We start from the raw sequence: 17268 nt of genomic DNA on the forward strand, positions 1-17268 counted from the left end.
GGACACATTCCTCCATGAAGTGAGACACCCGTTTTTTTTCTGAGTCCTCTCAAAAACTGGGTTTACAATTTCGTGCGGACAGTAGCTTGAAAATGATGAATGAATTTTTTTGACGGAGAAGGGGAGGCTTGGTTTCCCCTCTCCGTTGTAAGTTGCAACGGGGGAGTGGAAAAGTGTCCGGGGCTTCGGCCGGAAGCGCCGACAGGTTGAGCTTTTCAAAGCCATTTCTCTGTTGGCACTTAACAATTTTTTTAAAACTTCATTTTTGATTATTTTAATATATAATTGACCGTTTTCTTTACTTTTTTCTTCTTTCCACGGGTGGGGGCGTATGGCAGGCCACCTATGAGCTCCCAAATTTTGGCCGCTAAGCTCCATAAACTGACAAAGTCACCCAGAAATGTCACTTTTATAGCTCAAAATTGACCTAACAATCAATATCGGCACCTCTATTGTTTCCCCGACTCAGACTGCAAGGAATCTGGGTGTGACCCTAGATAAAAAACGGTCCTTCACTGCAAACATCGGTGCTACAACCCGCTGCTGCAGATACACGCTTTACAACATCAGGAGGATATGTCCCCTCCTGATCCAGAAAGTGACACAGGTTCTGACCCAGGCTCTCGTCATCTCACGCCTAGACTACTGCAACTCCTTCCTGGCTGGTCTACCTGCATGTGCCATCCGACCTCTGCAGCTCATCCAGAATGCAGCGGCTCGTCTGGTCTTCAACCTTCCTAAATTCTCCCACACCACGCCGCTCCTCCGCTCCCTTCACTGGCTTCCGGTAACTGCTAGAATCCACTTCAAGACAATGGTACTTGCGTACCACGCTGCGAATGGATCTGGCCCTTCCTACATCCAGGACATTGTTAAACCGTACACCCCAGCACGTGCACTCCGCTCTGCATCAACCAAACAGCTCGCTGCACCCGCACTGCGAGGGGGACCCAAGTTCCCATCAGCAAAAACACGTGGGTTTGCTATCCTGGCTCCAAGATGGTGGAATGAGCTCCCCATTGAAATCAGGACAGCAGAAAGCTTACACACCTTCCGGCGCAGACTGAAAACTCATCTCTTTCGACTCCACTTCGAGCGATAGAACTATTAACAAAGCACTTATATACTAATAAAGGACTGGCTTATCTAAAGCCAGTTGAGTAGCACTTTAAATATTTTGGCTCTATGAAACCTGATGTACTTATATGATTCTGTTTTCTTCAAGTTTGTATTTTGTTGGTCGAACGCACTTATTGTAAGTCGCTTTGGATAAAAACGTCAGCTAAATGCAATGTAATGTAATGAGTGAAGGTGAATGGCCCCAGCAGTGTTTGTACTCCTATGGCAGTGAGATGAGGTGAATACAGATTAATTAACAGTGACTCATGTCTGATTAGATAAACTGGGTCCTAAAAGTTGTGTTACACGAATAATGTCAAAAAGATGTGTAACATTTTAAAGTTGGAATGAGGTTTCTGAGTGAAAGTATGAAGGAGCAGTTGAAGTTGAAGTTGCATGAAGATTGAAGTCTGAAGAGTTTCTCCATTGACTTCCATGTTAAAAATGTGATGAATTATGGGATGTATCTCTGGAATTATGAAAGTTATGGATGAGAAAAGTAATAGCCATCGATTCCTGACCGAGCTAAACGTTTTGATGTTTGAATGGAGTTTCTGCGATGTTCAATGTGGGAGAAGAGGAGGCGCAAAATAACCCGGCGGAATAATAAAGAATTGTGTGCGTAGCATAACAGATAGTTGGAATGCTGTGTCAGCTTTCCCACTAAATGATTACAGCAAGCCAAACAGTGATAACCCTTTTAGCGATACCTGTGAAAAAGATGTTTAAAATGTGAGCATAAAGGATGTGTTTGTGATGTAAAGAAGTCTATTTTACATCGCTAGTTTGAGCCGCTGAGCAGCAATGTCATTCAGAATATATATATACTTTTTCTGGCAATATTACACAAGTCATTTTTAGTTTTTGCATCCATGAATTTCTACAGAATATAATGATTCTGTCCATAAAACCAAACACCTTGACATAACATCCTACTGATCACTGGTTCCAAATATTGTCGCCTTGTAATCCTTTAAAATAAGGCATGTATAATTACAAACATGATGTAAATGTCTAACACTCGACCATTTCAACCAGGGTGATTTTCTTTTTCTTTATTTTGATATTTAAGGTTCCAAAGAAGTAGAATTATGCAGCAATTCACGGGAAAACAGCAAAGATTAGTCCCTAAAAAACGTAATTTGTGTGCAACAGGTGACTTCCTTTTTTGTAATAATTATCGCACAGCCCCTCCAACGTCATCATCAACGTTGCCCCTTGAATGTTCCACTATTGTTGTTTCTTATCAAATATTTAAGTGCTTAATATATAGCCATTTTCATATCATGTAAATCTGAACTATTTGAAGCTTTATAGGTGGAGGGTGGGTGTTACAAACCGATTATGCATTCTACATTTGATATGACGTTACCTGATGAAACAACGTTGGTCCACAACTTGGGATGTAGTGTTTCTACAAAAACGTCTCTGAAATTGTAGGATCCTTACATTTTTTCCACCATTCATTCCAATGGCTGGCGTCTATGTCACGTGATCTTTACATTTCTCCCTGCAGAAAAAAAACCATGGCCGAACTTCGTTTTATTCTCGGTGGAAAATGCCTATTTTAAGGTTAGTTTGGCCAATCAAATTGTTACGACTGGAGCACACAAAAACTGATAGGACTCAAATGCACGACTCTAGACAAAAGATGATTCAAAAAAAGGTTTTACTGTGATGATAAAACAAGGTAAACCATTCACAAGGTTCAAAACGATCTGGCACCTGGCACAGGGAACACACAGAATATATACAAAAGCAAGGGACTCCACAGGTGCAAACAATAAGGGCGGGGCAGGTAATTAGGTCAGTGGACAAACAGGAAAGGTAGGAATCGAACTACCTGAAATGGGAAGGGAAATGACAAAGTAAAACAGGAAATGGCAGACACGGACTTGACAATATAGACTCACAGAGAAATAATACTAACAGATCTGACGAGACACAACAAAAATGCGTTTTGATGTCATTTGATGCGAGAAATATGAGTTGTTATTTCAGATTATATGTGCAGTGGATGTACAGTGTGAGAAAACGTTTTTAGAGAGTACTTGTCCATGGACAATTGAGTTTGGAAATGTACTTGTCCGTAAACATTTTTCGTAAACATTTTTCACTTGGCCACTGGAATCTTCTTCTTCGTCATCGTATTTTACATTTTCCCACGGTTTTTACGACACCGCTAACGTAAGCGAGCGGTAAGATTTTACTGCATCACACATAGGGTCGCGTCGAAAGGAGCCAGTTGAGGTGGTTCGGGCACCTAGTTAGGATGCCACCTGGGCGCCTCCCTAGGGAGGTGTTCCAGGCACGTCCAGCTGGGAAGAGACCAAGGGGTAGACCTAGGACCAGGTGGAGGGATTATATCTCTTCGCTGGCCTGGGAGCACCTTGGGATCCCCCAGTCAGAGCTGGTTGATGTCGCCAGGGAAAAGAAAGTTTGGGGCTCTCTGCTGGAACTGCTACCCCCGCGACTCGACCACGGATAACCAGGAGAAGATGGATGGATGGATGGACACATAGGGTTGGATATCGTTTGGATGTTAACGATTCCGGTTCTGCTTTTCGATTCCGGTTATTTTCGGTTCTCGATTTTGGTTCTTTGAGAGGGTAAAAATAAGTCAAACTGGGAGAAAAATATATTTATGAAAACATTAAGTCAAATCTGTATTACTATTTACAAATCACTTCATACTGTTGAATTTCTTACAGTTATTGAATACAATTATATAAAAATAAGCTATGCATTGTTTAGTTAGTTCTAAGTGGTGCAGTTTGAGAATGTACAATTGGCCCAGTCTCCTCTGTTACACTGCAACCTGCCTGTGAGACAGAGTCCAACCACACATGTCCAACACATAGGACATAACCTAATAATAATAATAATACATTATATTTATAGCCTATAGGCCTAGCGCTTTTCTACAACTCGGCCTCGCCTCCTGTCCTCACAACTCTTATTAATCCTGATACCGGACAATTATTATTTGTTCCTACTCAGAACCGAGTTTTGCTTCCCAACCCTGCCACTGTGCTACACTTCCCGCCCGCCCCCGTCTAACTGTACAGAAAGTGGCGAGATGCATTTCCTTAGGAATCGACAAGCAGAACCGAAATTAACATTTCTAAATGAACAATGGCGGACACGTAACATTTGCGAATGAGTTCTGCCTTTTGTAAACTGAATGTATCAATCATTTGTCAATAAACGTCACTTGTCCGCCGGACAAGTCAATTGACAGATCTACTTTTTCGCACACTGATGTACATGATCTTTAGTTTGCTAGTTATTGCGAAGATTACTTGAAATTGTGTCTATACAACGTTTTCATAGTTACCAAGGTGGTTGCTAGGGACGCTGCTATCGATATTATTTCTGTTATGTTGTGTAACTGTTTAATGGTGTTATCTTTATTGCTACCCCCTTCCCTGTCAATTTATAGTGTTGGTCCACAGCGCAAACGTAGTTTAACAAAATCCACATCTAAAATTGTGGCATAGATACATTATTTTCCCCTGTACAATTCTCCAACCCAGTCTCACATCTCACATCACATCGTCATAAACAAATACCGGAAACAGACAAAAAACATTTTTTTAAAATAAAATAATACTTTATTCCGAGTGTGCTTGCTTTTCTCTTTGAAAGTCATCACATAACGGCATTGTAATACACGGTTCGGCTGCTTTAAATATTACATATCTGCCATAGTTCTCTATTTATAGAGCCCTGATGAGAAGACTTCGAGACTAACATGAGGAACTGCCGCCACAACTGAAAACGTGACGTGGATCATAAATATATCAGCATTTAAACAACATCTTACATTTCTTTTCACACAATATGTCTCCTTGCAGTATCAACACTAATTCGGCTGACTTTTAAATTTGATCCAATTGGTAGATAGGCTGTATTTACACCATAAAGGTGCACAGCTGATATAAAGGGACACCTAGTGGTTAAAGCATGTTATTGAATTTCATTATTTTTATTATTAGATATTAATAGGATCCCTATAAAGTATATTCATTACTCGTTATTCTCTACTAATAGTTAATTCAAGACTGTATATAATGACTTTTTTGCACATCCCTTTCAAGATTTCAAGATTTTCTAAGGTTTATTGACATATCATATAGGCCTACACAACTACGGTGTAGTTATGCATTGAATGACACACTTGAGTCACAGGTTCCTCAACAGTGCATTACAAGACATTTATCAATATGTGTGTATACCTCCAGCAATGTTAACTGTGTATACATACATATTGATAGATGTCTTGTAATGCACTGTTGAGGAACCTGCGACCCATGTTTTTCATCTCCGACCTTGTCAGGTATTGAACAATGGACCCGTTCAAATCCAGTTTTGGACAGTCTGCCGTGGTTCCATCCCATTTCAAGTGCTTTTCGACGCTCGGCGTAACCCTCGGAGCACACTCAAACATCCAATCACAGAGCTTGAGGACTATCACGGGGTTTGTCAAGTGAAGCGGAGATAATACTTACTTCCGGGTGTAATATTCTCTAAAGCAAATGAGCTGCTCCGACCCTCGGTCCTGACGGACTCCAACTTGTGTTTATTAATCAAACAAATAAATAAACACAAGGATAATTATGTGTTATTGTTGAGTAAATGGAGAATTGCACAGGGGAAAATAACGTATCTATGCCACAATTTTAGATGTGGATTTTGTTAAACTAATAAGTTTGCGCTGTGGACCAACACTATAAATTGATAGGGAAGGGGGTAGCAATAAAGATAACACCATTAAACAGTTACACAACATAACAGAAATAATATCGATAGCAGCGTCCCTAGCAACCACCTTGGTAACATTGAAAACGTTGTATTGTCATAGTGATATTCTGTACACACTGTGAAGACCACTGAGACAAATGTAACATTTGTGATATTGGGCTATATAAATAAACATTGATTGATTGATTGATTGATATATACACAAAAAGTAATCTTCGTAATAACTAGCAAACTAAAGATCATTTACATCCACTGCACACATAATCTGAAATAACAACTCATATTTCTCGCATCAAATGACATCAAAACGCATTTTAATGGCCAAACTAACCTTAAAATAGGCATTTTCCACCGAGAATAAAACGAAGTTCGGCCATGGTTTTTTTTATGCAGGGAGAAATTTGAAGATCACGTGACATAGACGCCAGCCATTGGAATGAATGGGGAAGAAATACGTAGGGATCTTACAATTTCAGAGGCGTTTTTGTAGAAATACTACGTCCCAAGTTGTGGCCCAACGTAGTTATTAAACGTTTATGAAAGAGAGCGTTTTTAAATCAAATGAAATTGTTTTGTGGACTATTATTTACTATCATTAAAATTACTACCACTCAAATATATTTTTTTATTTAATTCAAAATTTTACTTCAACTCTTTATTTTATAAAAATATTTTATTATTTTTTGTTTTTATCTTTAACTTTTTTTTAAATCTTAAATGGAACAATTGTCCATTAACAAATAAAACAGGATAAATATTAATGTTTGTTTATGAAGATATTTTATTTCAGGGCAGAGTGTTAATGAAAATATCAGTTAACCAAACATTAGAGGATTATCATTAACTAAATATGCATAAATAAGTAACAAGAATTCATACTCTTATTTTACATTCAAGTTTTCAACGGTAACTATGTTTGTAGGTACATTTCAGAGAGGTTGTGTAGTACTGTGCATGGCCTGGAAAATGTGGGTAACTGTTTGGCTCCCTCTAGTGGCCCAATGGCTGCATGACATCTGAATCTGAGTGTTTGATTAGGTGCTCCATCAGCTGATGGTGAACACACTTGGCTGATCAGCAGCTACTTAAACTCAGGTGTGTGAGTCTCACGTTTAATCCCTTTGTGTGGCTCAGACATATCAAGTCCTCAACCAGGTAAAGTGACTCAACATTTCCTTTATAACAGACAACATAGCAAATGCTTAGGAAAGATTTGGAAGCATCATTTTTTGGAGTGTTGGCAGGAGCTTTCTGATTCAAAATCTGGGTACTTAGGCTGTCATTCTTTTTGATAAATTCAGTATTTTCTTCTCCCTGACACATTGGGGGGTTTCTATACTGTAAACAGTTCTTTGGTTGTGTTCAGATTTGGCAATGCCCTTTTACTTTAACGTTTCCAACTGTTTGATGATTCATTTTTGGGTTTTTTGTTCCATTTTTATTCAATGGCTTTATTAACTTTTGATCTATATTTTTCATCAGAGCTTCAAGCTTTTCAAATGTATGTTTTGGTGTTGCAAGTCACTTTTGGTACAGTGCGAGGAGAGCACTAAAGGGTTCAGAACCACAAATCAACACGACTTATTTCACCCTAACATGCTTGGTGTATGAACATTAAAAGTCTGGTGGAAAACAATTGTGTATATTGAATGTAATATTTAAGAATCTAAATGTCTAATATTCATGTGTAGATGCAGGTCTCTAGCCACTGCAACAAAGACAGACCAAAGTGAGAAACATAACTGACATGCCCTCATTAGCAATGCTTGAGAGGTAGCTAGATGTGAATGTCATATCTTAACAGCAGTGGTTATTTTTTCCCCCTTTCTTGAGCAGTGCATATTTTAAAACATTCTTAACATTGTAAAAATGCACTGAATTTGGTCCAAATACTCCTAGTAAATTCTATCCCAAAAAAAAAAAAATACTCCCAAAAAGTGTCATCCTGTTTGTGTAATGTTTGCTCAGATCTACAGTTCTTTAGAATTATTGCTGTGGATACACACCTGACAGATCCTCCTCCTCTGAAGGTACAATATGGCGGCGAAAGCTGTGAACAAACCTCCGTCAGCTCACCCAAGCAGAGTGCATGGAAACACTCGGGCTAACAGTGGTGGGCCATCCTCTGATCAGCATCATCCAGGACTATACACCCCCTGCCAAGACCCCGGTGCTCCACCCCACCACTCCCACCCCCAACACCACCTCCCTGGCCGGCCTGTCTTCTACGTCCATGCTCCACCCCCACCCCCTTTCCACCCCTCCCAGTGGCCCATGCCCTTCTCCTATAACCCCTTTGCTGGCTTCCCAGGAATGGGTGAGTCTTGAGTTTTTACATTTTGCTGGAAATATTTAAAAATTCTGTTTTGTTGTTCTATATTTTAGGTGAAAACCAAAAACTGGGTTCAGTTAGTTTGATGCAAGTGATGGACACAATAACATGAACACTACAACATTTATTATCCAACACCAGGGATGGAAGAATTACTCAGATCTTGTACTTGAGTAAAAGTACCAGAGTGTAGGAATACTCTGTTACAGTAAAAGTATCGGCATCAAAATGTTCCTCAAGTAGAAAAGTATTATCATCAAAATATAGTTAAAGTAGCGACAGTAAAAGTAGTCATTGTGCAGATTGGTCCATTTCAGAATAATATATATGTTTTATAATGATTGATCATTAAAGTGTTCTCAAAGCTGGTGAAGGTGCAGCTAGTTGAATGACTTTGTAGACTGCAGGGTAGCTTGTGGATTTAATCCAGGTGGAACTAAAGTCTGATTTAACACTTGATTATATTTCACATCATGCATCCACATCTGTAAAGTAACTAAAGGTATTGAGTAACTGTTTAAATAAAAGTAGAGTAAAAATACAAAGTAGCAGAAATGTAAATACTCAATTAAAGTACTAGTATCTCACAATTGTGCTTGATGAAATGTTCTTGGTTACTGTACATCACCGTCAAACACAATGGTCTTATACTGTATGTATGAAACTTTGCTTTAACTTTTCTATGACAGAAATGTAAACTCGGATATTGAAATTTGAAGGTGCTGCTCACTGAACTTGAACGTCCATCTCCGATTCACCGTTTCTTGTTTCTACTTTTCAGGCTATGGTATGGGGATGCCCCCGTTCCCTCCTCCCAATCCCTATATGGAGGTTCCAGCATACATCATGCCCCGCCCTCACATGCAACCGGTCGACTACAGACGTTTCATCCACCCCCAGGCCCAGGCTCCTAGCGTAGCGTATCAGAATCCATACGAGCCCTGTAGAGTCCACCCATACCAGCCCTGTAGAGTCCGCCCACATCATACCGACCCAGTTAGAGAAACCGTGAACTCGGTCCAAACAGAACCCCAACAGAGAGGAAGAGGTTTCAGTGAGGAAAGCCCACTCATCAGCGCAGATTCGGGTAGTGGAACCAAAATAAACTCTCCTTCATCCTCAAGCTCAATCTCCCAAAAACAAAACTCTGCTGAAGTTGAGAATGACGCGTTACACAGCAGTAATGAAAAAGACCTCCCGGTTAAAGAGACCAGTAACAAACATGGCTTTAAGGTCCTCCGACCTACAGGAACGACAGCCATACAGTCATGTATCCGAGCAACCCTGGACACTCAGAAGAGCCGAAAAGAGAGTGTGGGTCAGGAGAATGTTCCCCCATGCAGGAACGCTCACTGCAACATGTGGTCTGTTGGCTCTCAAGATGGTATGGTTCCTGTGTGTAGCTCCTCCCAACAAGAGGAGGATGTTGTCAAAGAGAGGCGGATCTCCGTTCCTGACATCCTCATGAGTTGGGGAGGTGGCACGCCTCAGGAAACGATGCTGAAGATGGCAGATGAGCTGTTTCAGAATGACCTCCAAACTGAAGTAGAGCAGGATAAGTCTGTTCACCAGAGTGGAGTCGAGACCAGAATCGGTCCAGAGGCGGCTTATCCTAGAGATGATGCGGAGGGTAACTTAATCTCTGAGCGCGGTGAAGTCCTTTTCAAGATCCTCAAACTGAGAGAAGCTGAAGAAGAACATGCAGAGTCGAGCAACAATGAAGAGTGTTTGGGACGTGTTGGCTCAGTAAGGCATAGTCTTCCATTTGCAGATGAACTCCTACAATCATCATCCCATAAGCTCCCTGACAATGAGCAAGACTATAGCATCGAGACAAATCCGCTTGAAGACATTACACTAATCATTCCCTCTATAAATAATAGCTCATACCTGAAGAGAACCTGGAACGAGTCCATTTGGTCCGTGGAGTCTCTGGCCCCCTTCATCCCCACCAAGGAGTGGTTACAGCGTGACGACCTGTTGGCAGCCGATGTGATCGTGGAGCAAGCCGAGAACGACAACCCCATTGTCAAATCTTCCCCCACTAAAGAGGACAAAAATAGGTCTTCTGAACCTGAGGCTAATCAAAGCCCAAACCAGGACATTTTAAATGAGCCGCAGCAGAAGAAAAGGACCAGCCCTCCTCAGCAGGAACAGAGTCTGAACTTGAACTCTATTGAGAAGACGTGCGCAAGAAAGTTGAATCTAACAAATGGAGCGGGCATCCAGGTGGAAGATGGAGCACTTGGGAAGAAGAAGTTAGTCTGCTTGGAAAAGAGCAGCTGGGCGTCCCGATGGCTGATCAGAAGAGGCAGAAGTGTCTCCATCGAAGGTGGACTTTGGAGTCCAGTGTAATGAGTTCCAGGAGCAAAGTGTGCCTGTGAGGAGAGAAGGTGCAGCATGGGACCAAACAGGAATCAGCCTTTTACATATTCTGGTGATCTTCTTTTTGATTTTACCATAATGAAATGATCCTGAAAATGACCATGGTGCTGTAACTAGCTTGCTTGTCTTGTAGAAAATAAGAATGGGAACTATAGACAAGGAGAAGGACCAATCATGAGGGGACAACCCCAGAAGAACCAGAGGAAACAAGGCTACAGGAAGCCCAGGGGTCAAGGTAAGGTGTCTAAAAATTGATTTAGCCAATACAGCATCTTCAGGTTGGAAAACACTGAACAGGGCTCAAATGACTCGTCTAAAATGTTTACACTTTCTGTGTGATTCTGGATCCTGCCCATTTTAGGAAATGTCAGTCATTATTTTTTAACCATAGAATGTTCTGTAGATTGAACAGCATCGGAAAAGAAACGCATGAAAGAGTTTAATCATCCATCCCAACGTAAAGTAATGCAGGGCTTTGGACGCGTTCTTGAACCTCTTAAACCCCACGGACCAGCCGAAGGGGCCGAAACCGCAACAGTGTCCGAGGGCTTCTTAAGATTGAATAAACTATGAATGTTTCATATCCATGTAACGGGAAGAAACTCAGCTAACTGATTTTTTTTTTTTACGAAAAAAACCACACAGCTAACGTTGAGCCTCTGAACGAGCGAAAAAATGCTAACGGCGTGTGCACAGGAAATTACTTATTGTAACTGCACATTCAACCCATCGATTAGCATCGTGAGAAGACAAATAATCGATCAGTATCTAGATCCTCACTCCATGATAAGAACTCGCGAAATAAGCAAACAGACATCATAACACGTGGCGCTAGGTAGCAAAAACGGCAATTATGTCTCACCTTTGTTGTTGTCTGATCAAAAGTGGTCTTCAATGGCATTAAAACGATAACAACGCTGCTGAAGGTTAATCCAATGTGTCTGTCACTTTGAAATTATTTCTGATAATCCATAAGCAATAAACCTACTTTTTCGATTTCAGAGCGTGAGATGGGTTTCGGTTTATGGCAAACTGCATGCGCGAAGCCCCCCCCCTTTTTTTTGGTAACGTTGGTGTGTATGTGGAAATTCCCCTTCGATTCTACTGGCCCCAATGGTTTAAAAACGGCAGAGAAACGGCAAAACGCCCATTTACACCCAAATTACCCACAGGTGGAGTTTTTATTTGCTTGACCTCTCTATAAAGGTCAAATGTCACTTGTTGTGCATAAATCTTGATACAGGATACTTATTATATGTAGTACTTTGGATTCCTACAGCTTTTAGTCTACTAACCCATCATCCAAGGGTAGTTTTAACTTATAAGTACAAAATAATTTTTGGACGGACACTATAATTTACAGTTTTTTACGATGTTCAATCTGAATTTTCTTTAAAATAAAAAACATCTATATTGATTCTGACTTTTCTACATCCAACTCACAGGTTTATCATTACTTTGAGAAAACAGATTATTCATTTCCCCCTTTTTAGAACTGTAGTTATGGTCATTTGTTCTGGAAATGTCATTTTCGAGCTTGAGACCTGCAAAACCGGCTTGGGGTCTAATTTTTGATTGATACAAGTCAAAGAGTATTTCTGAAACTAACCCAGAAAATCTGCAAACAGAATTTTCAGATTTAACTTTTCAATTCAGGACTGTTGGCTTGACAACATTAATTGACAAAGTATTACATTTTGTTTACCAAACAAATCAACATGTTAATGGTAGTCCCAACAACTGTTCAGATTTGAGCAGAACATGGTGTGATGTAGGACACAAACTGATTGAACACATTTTCAGGCCCTTTTTTAAAATGTCTCTATTTTTACAGGCGGCAGCCAGCATGAAGCCTACAGTGGATACTATGGGAAACGCCAAGGTGAAAAATGTGTCTCATTTGTTAGGAGTAGTGGTCGAGGTCATGCGGGGCGGATTCAGTTTTCAAATGGGAGTCTTTCATTTCAATGAAATGTCTTAATTTAGACTGGTAGAACAATTGCAGGGTTACTTTAAAAAATGTATTCCGTTACAATTACTAGGTACGATAAACGATTTAAAATGTAGGTGTTTTTTCTTCTACTTCTCAGGCTATGGTATGGTGCAGCGGCGATTGTATAGTGATGTACAGAGCCCTAGGGGACATGCAGAAGGGAACAAAATTGGTTGGGAATTTTATTTTTTATTTAGCTCAATGTAAATCCTTGTAGGAGTCGGGAGGGCTGATAATTAATGCTGACAAATTACTCAGACCTACTAATTAACCTAACCTAAATTATTGAGTCCATGTAAGTTTACTGCTTGGCTCAGAACCACCAACGTCGGCAAGATCTCTCTTCTATTAACTCCTGAAGAACCAGGTTCAATTAACTGCGGTTTCAATTCAGACGACCCTCTAAATCGGTTTAAGCGATCCCGAAGGATTTTGATATCAGTAAATGATGTGTGGCCCTACTAAGTGTGAGTGTGGCAGGGTGCAATCTTACCTTTTGAAGCAGGAGAGGAGAGCGCAGATGTCTTTAAGTTGTCCCAATCCAAAAGGTGGGATCAGTTTATTTGAAGAAAAATTGTCCAAATGTATACAGGGTGTTTACCTTCTCTCGTTACAACATTATAATAAAAATAAATTAGAGGTGTTGCTGTATGTATTCTTTCAATTGAGAAAAAATAAATCTTATCACTTGGCATTATGACTTATGTGGAAAATATGAATCTATTTCCTGACCTTGGGCCAACTGACTTGCATGATGTATTGGTGACAAATCGGACTTCCTTTGGCCTAATAACATGCGTTTCTTCTTCCAGGTGGAAATGGACATAATCCGCCGTACTGAGCACTGCATCCTCTTCAACAACTCTTGTTTTTAAACTATAACTGTAATATTAAAATGTATTTATAATTAAAAATGTAATGTCATAATTTTCAATAAATGTTTTTTATATTTTAATGTTCACTTTCTCTCCCATTTGTTTTTTCCAAACTCAGTTTAAGGTATCTAAACTTTTGGGATTCCCTCGGAACATGTCGGTTAGGAATCATGCTCACACCTCAGGGCGCTAGCTACACATTCAGAGTGGAATAAAACCAGGCAGGTTTGGACAGACGAGATCCCTGGGGGCCCATACTGTATGGAGTGTGGCTGCCTCTCCAATGGGGCTTTTATGGTTTATACACTTGTGTTTGCCTGTTTTTTATTCCCTGTTTAAGTCGAAGGTTATCTTTATTCATGTGGCCTATAGTGCTTAGTGTAATCTGGTCAATGGTAGTTACTCTACCCAGAATGCATATGTCAATAAAGGATGGCTGGCCCTTTTTCCACACACTTCAAGCACTACCTGGGTAGTTTCTAGAATAGTCCCCGTGCCCCCGGACTAAAGCACTCCCCACGGACTAAACCCAGATGATCACACCCTACAGAACCTCATGCCCCTGGTAACCCTAAAAGGGGGGTGGATTTTGCGGTGCTTTACCGTCCGCCCATCGGCATCCATATTCGGCCTTATTCACGGCACCACCACCCCTTCTGTGGAGGATATTCTCATGCTCCTGGTAACCCTTTGAATAGTTTGATACTACCAGGGCTCATCACTGCACTTTGCAAGCCAGAAATAATGTTTAAATGTCTGGAAGAGAGTTTTAGCCTGTCATTTTGCACGATAACATTGAACCTTTCCTGGAAATGCACAGAATATGTGCATTTTCAGGAGAGGGTCAATATTAAATTATATCGTGCACCGGGTATTCCTCCTCATTGCCTATATCCAATGATGTAGCCATTCCAATGATGGGATTAGTCTCTCGGAGGTCATGGAGTAACTGCAGGGCCACACTATGCTTCAGCCTTGCCATGACCTGATGTGCCTCATCTCGGGAGAACTCAGGGGGGTCATGAGTTACATGACGGTCTAGTCTCTTCCCAGCATACGAACACCCTGTGATGGGACAGGGTTTGGTCCGAACATTTATTCTGCCACTGGCCATTTTAAGAATGATGCCTCTCTCCTCCAAGTTCCGCACTGCATGTTTGTGCTTAAGGTGCTTGTTCAAAGCCAGATAGAAGAGTCTGCACACCGGGCATTCGGACGACATCCTTACTAAAACAGACAGTGAATTGTATTTAAATTATTTTCTGTTTCTCCATTTATATGCGTTGGCATACCCGGTGATTGCAACAATGGGTCCGATGCTTCAATGCATGGTACACGGACCAAGGGAGGACTTGGGTTACCACCGGGTTAAATGGTCCCACCTCCACACCAACGTGGGGCTGGTGATGGCAACATTGGGTCCGATGCATCAATTCGTGATGCCCCGACCATGAGAGGGTTTGGGGTGCCCCGGAACCAGGCAGTACCCCTGCAGGAAACACCTTTTATGGTCAAAGGAGGAAAGAGTGATAGAACCGGGGTAAAGCAAAGAAAGTGTCCGACAATAGTGACTTGTGAGGCGGCCAGATAGTCCGTCATCTCTCGGTCCTATCCTCCAGGCAATGCGGTACCAGAACTGGGTCAAATTGACCAAAATGTAAAAAAATAAGTTTCAATTCATCCATGGAAAAGGGCTGAAAATGAAAAAAAGTATCCGAAAATAGTGCATCATGAACCCGCAAGAGTCCCCTGTCAACTCCCCTTGCATTCCTCCACAGTCAGAACAAGTCTGAGATAACTTTTTGGAGAACCATAGAAAAGGGGTGAAAATGGAAAAAAGTATCCGAAAATAGTGTCTCATAAGGCGGATAGAGTCCCCTGACAACTCCCCTTACATTCCTCCAGACTCAGAAAAAGTCTTAGTTCACTTTTTGGAGAACCATAAAAAAGGGCTAAAAGTGATCAAATGTATCCGAAAATAGTGTCTCATAAGGCGGATAGAGTCCCCTGACAACTCCCCTTACATTCCTCCAGAGACCAGTTCAAAAGCTTAAAGTTTGGTAAGAACCATGCTGGGGGGTCTCCATGTAACAATTGTATCCGAGCCAGAGCATACATGGAGTGGACACATTCCTTCATGAAGTGAAACAGCCGTTTTTTTTCTGAATTCTCTCAATAACCGGGTTTCCGATTTCGTGCAGATGGTAGCTTGAAAATGATGAATGCATTTTTTTGACAGAGAAGGGGAGGCTTGGATTCCCCTCTCCATTGTAAGTTGCAACGGGGGAGTGGAAAAGTGTCCAGGGCTTCGACCCGAAGCGCCGAAGGGTTGAGCTTTTTTGATTCCCTTCTCCGTTGGCACTTAGTAGTTTTTTGGAGAATTTTTTAAAACTTCATTTTTGATTATTTTAAGATTTAATTGACCGTTTTCTTTACTTTTTTCTTCTTTCCAAGGGTGGGGGCGCATGGCAGGCCGCCTATGAGCTCCCAAATTCGGCTTGGAACCTCCAGGAATTGTGGGCTAAGCTCCATAAACTGACAAAGTCACCCAGAAATGTCCCTTTTATAGCCCAAAAATATATAATACAAATACATTTAAATAGTAAAAGGTACAATTGTGCTCCGAATTACCCGGAATTTGATTTATATAGCCCCATGATAGTGAATAAAAATCATTTTCATGGAAAAAAGTGTTAAAACGCCTGATTAATATGTTCGTAATGTTGGCAGCAGGTTCACTGCTGTTAGCAGGGTCTCACACTCACAGGCACCTATGCAGAAATCCAGGGTGATGCACGTGGCTTTTCTACCCTGCAATAAGTCTCTGAAAGGCGGGGGAAAGTGCTGTGAATAGAGGGAGAGAGCAGCCAGAGAGAAGTGGTGTGTGAGACTCAAAGAGCGCACCCAGAGAGATCCTTGCAGCACATGGTTCTTGCACCCAGACTGCACCCAGAGAACAGGCTGCTTCACAGCACTTTACAAGCCAGGAAAAGTGATTGAATCCTGGGTATACATGTTTTAAATACAGCCTTTGTCCAGCCGTCCCGTCCCCCCAACTCGACCTTACATTAACGGATTTTGTCAATTTTTGCTGCGTTCTTCTCCTCTCACCTCACTGATGGAATGGCAAACGCGACCCACCATCGGAAGGCCTCCACCGGCCCGGCCCCATGCCGGTGCTCTGGCGGTCAGTTCCTCTGAACTGCGGGTTCTTCTCCTCTGACCTCACTGATCGAATGGCAAACGCGACCCGCCATCGGAGGGTCTTCTCCCCCGGTCCACGTGCCAGTGCACTGGCTGTCGGTTCCTCCGAACTGCGGGTTCGACTCTGATTGCCGGGAGGGTGTGCTGCGTGGGGGTAACCCCGCGTGTCTCTTACCTCCCGGGCCGACCGATATGAAGCGTTTCCAAGACGAACCGTCTGACTCAGGGGTCCCACCACGGGTTCCGCAGCGGGGTGGAAGTTCCACCTCCCCACTTTGCCGCGGAGTGCCAGGCAAACATCAGTTTTTCTAATCCTCCACTGTTGCATAGCGGCCTTAGTCGGCTGCGGCATTCAACAATTGGCCTTGCTCCGGGCACCAGTTCCCTCGGGGACCACGGCTCGGTGGCTTCACATGATATAGGGTCGACCCTACTTCATCATAGGCTACCTGTTTGATCCTGCGTAACAACCACATATGCTTGTCTGCAAAGAGGGAACTGCCTGGTCCCGCACTGGTGTTCCTCTACGGCGAGTGTCCAGCCGTCAGCTGCGGTATCAGCAAATTTGACCCGCTTTCGGAGGGCCTCCTCCCCGG

General features: G+C 41.9%; 1 long non-coding RNA gene across 1 annotated transcript; it reads left to right on the top strand.

The window, feature by feature from the left end:
* Positions 1–10565: 10565 nt before the first annotated feature.
* LOC117451441 (uncharacterized) lies at positions 10566–13548 on the top strand. The gene is made up of 4 exons (XR_011643709.1): positions 10566–10652; positions 10734–10835; positions 12435–12482; positions 13406–13548. It is a non-coding gene; the product is annotated as an uncharacterized lncRNA (long non-coding RNA).
* Positions 13549–17268: the final 3720 nt, after the last annotated feature.

Source organism: Pseudochaenichthys georgianus, chromosome 8, assembly GCF_902827115.2.
Source record: "Pseudochaenichthys georgianus chromosome 8, fPseGeo1.2, whole genome shotgun sequence".
Taxonomy (NCBI): domain Eukaryota; kingdom Metazoa; phylum Chordata; class Actinopteri; order Perciformes; family Channichthyidae; genus Pseudochaenichthys; species Pseudochaenichthys georgianus.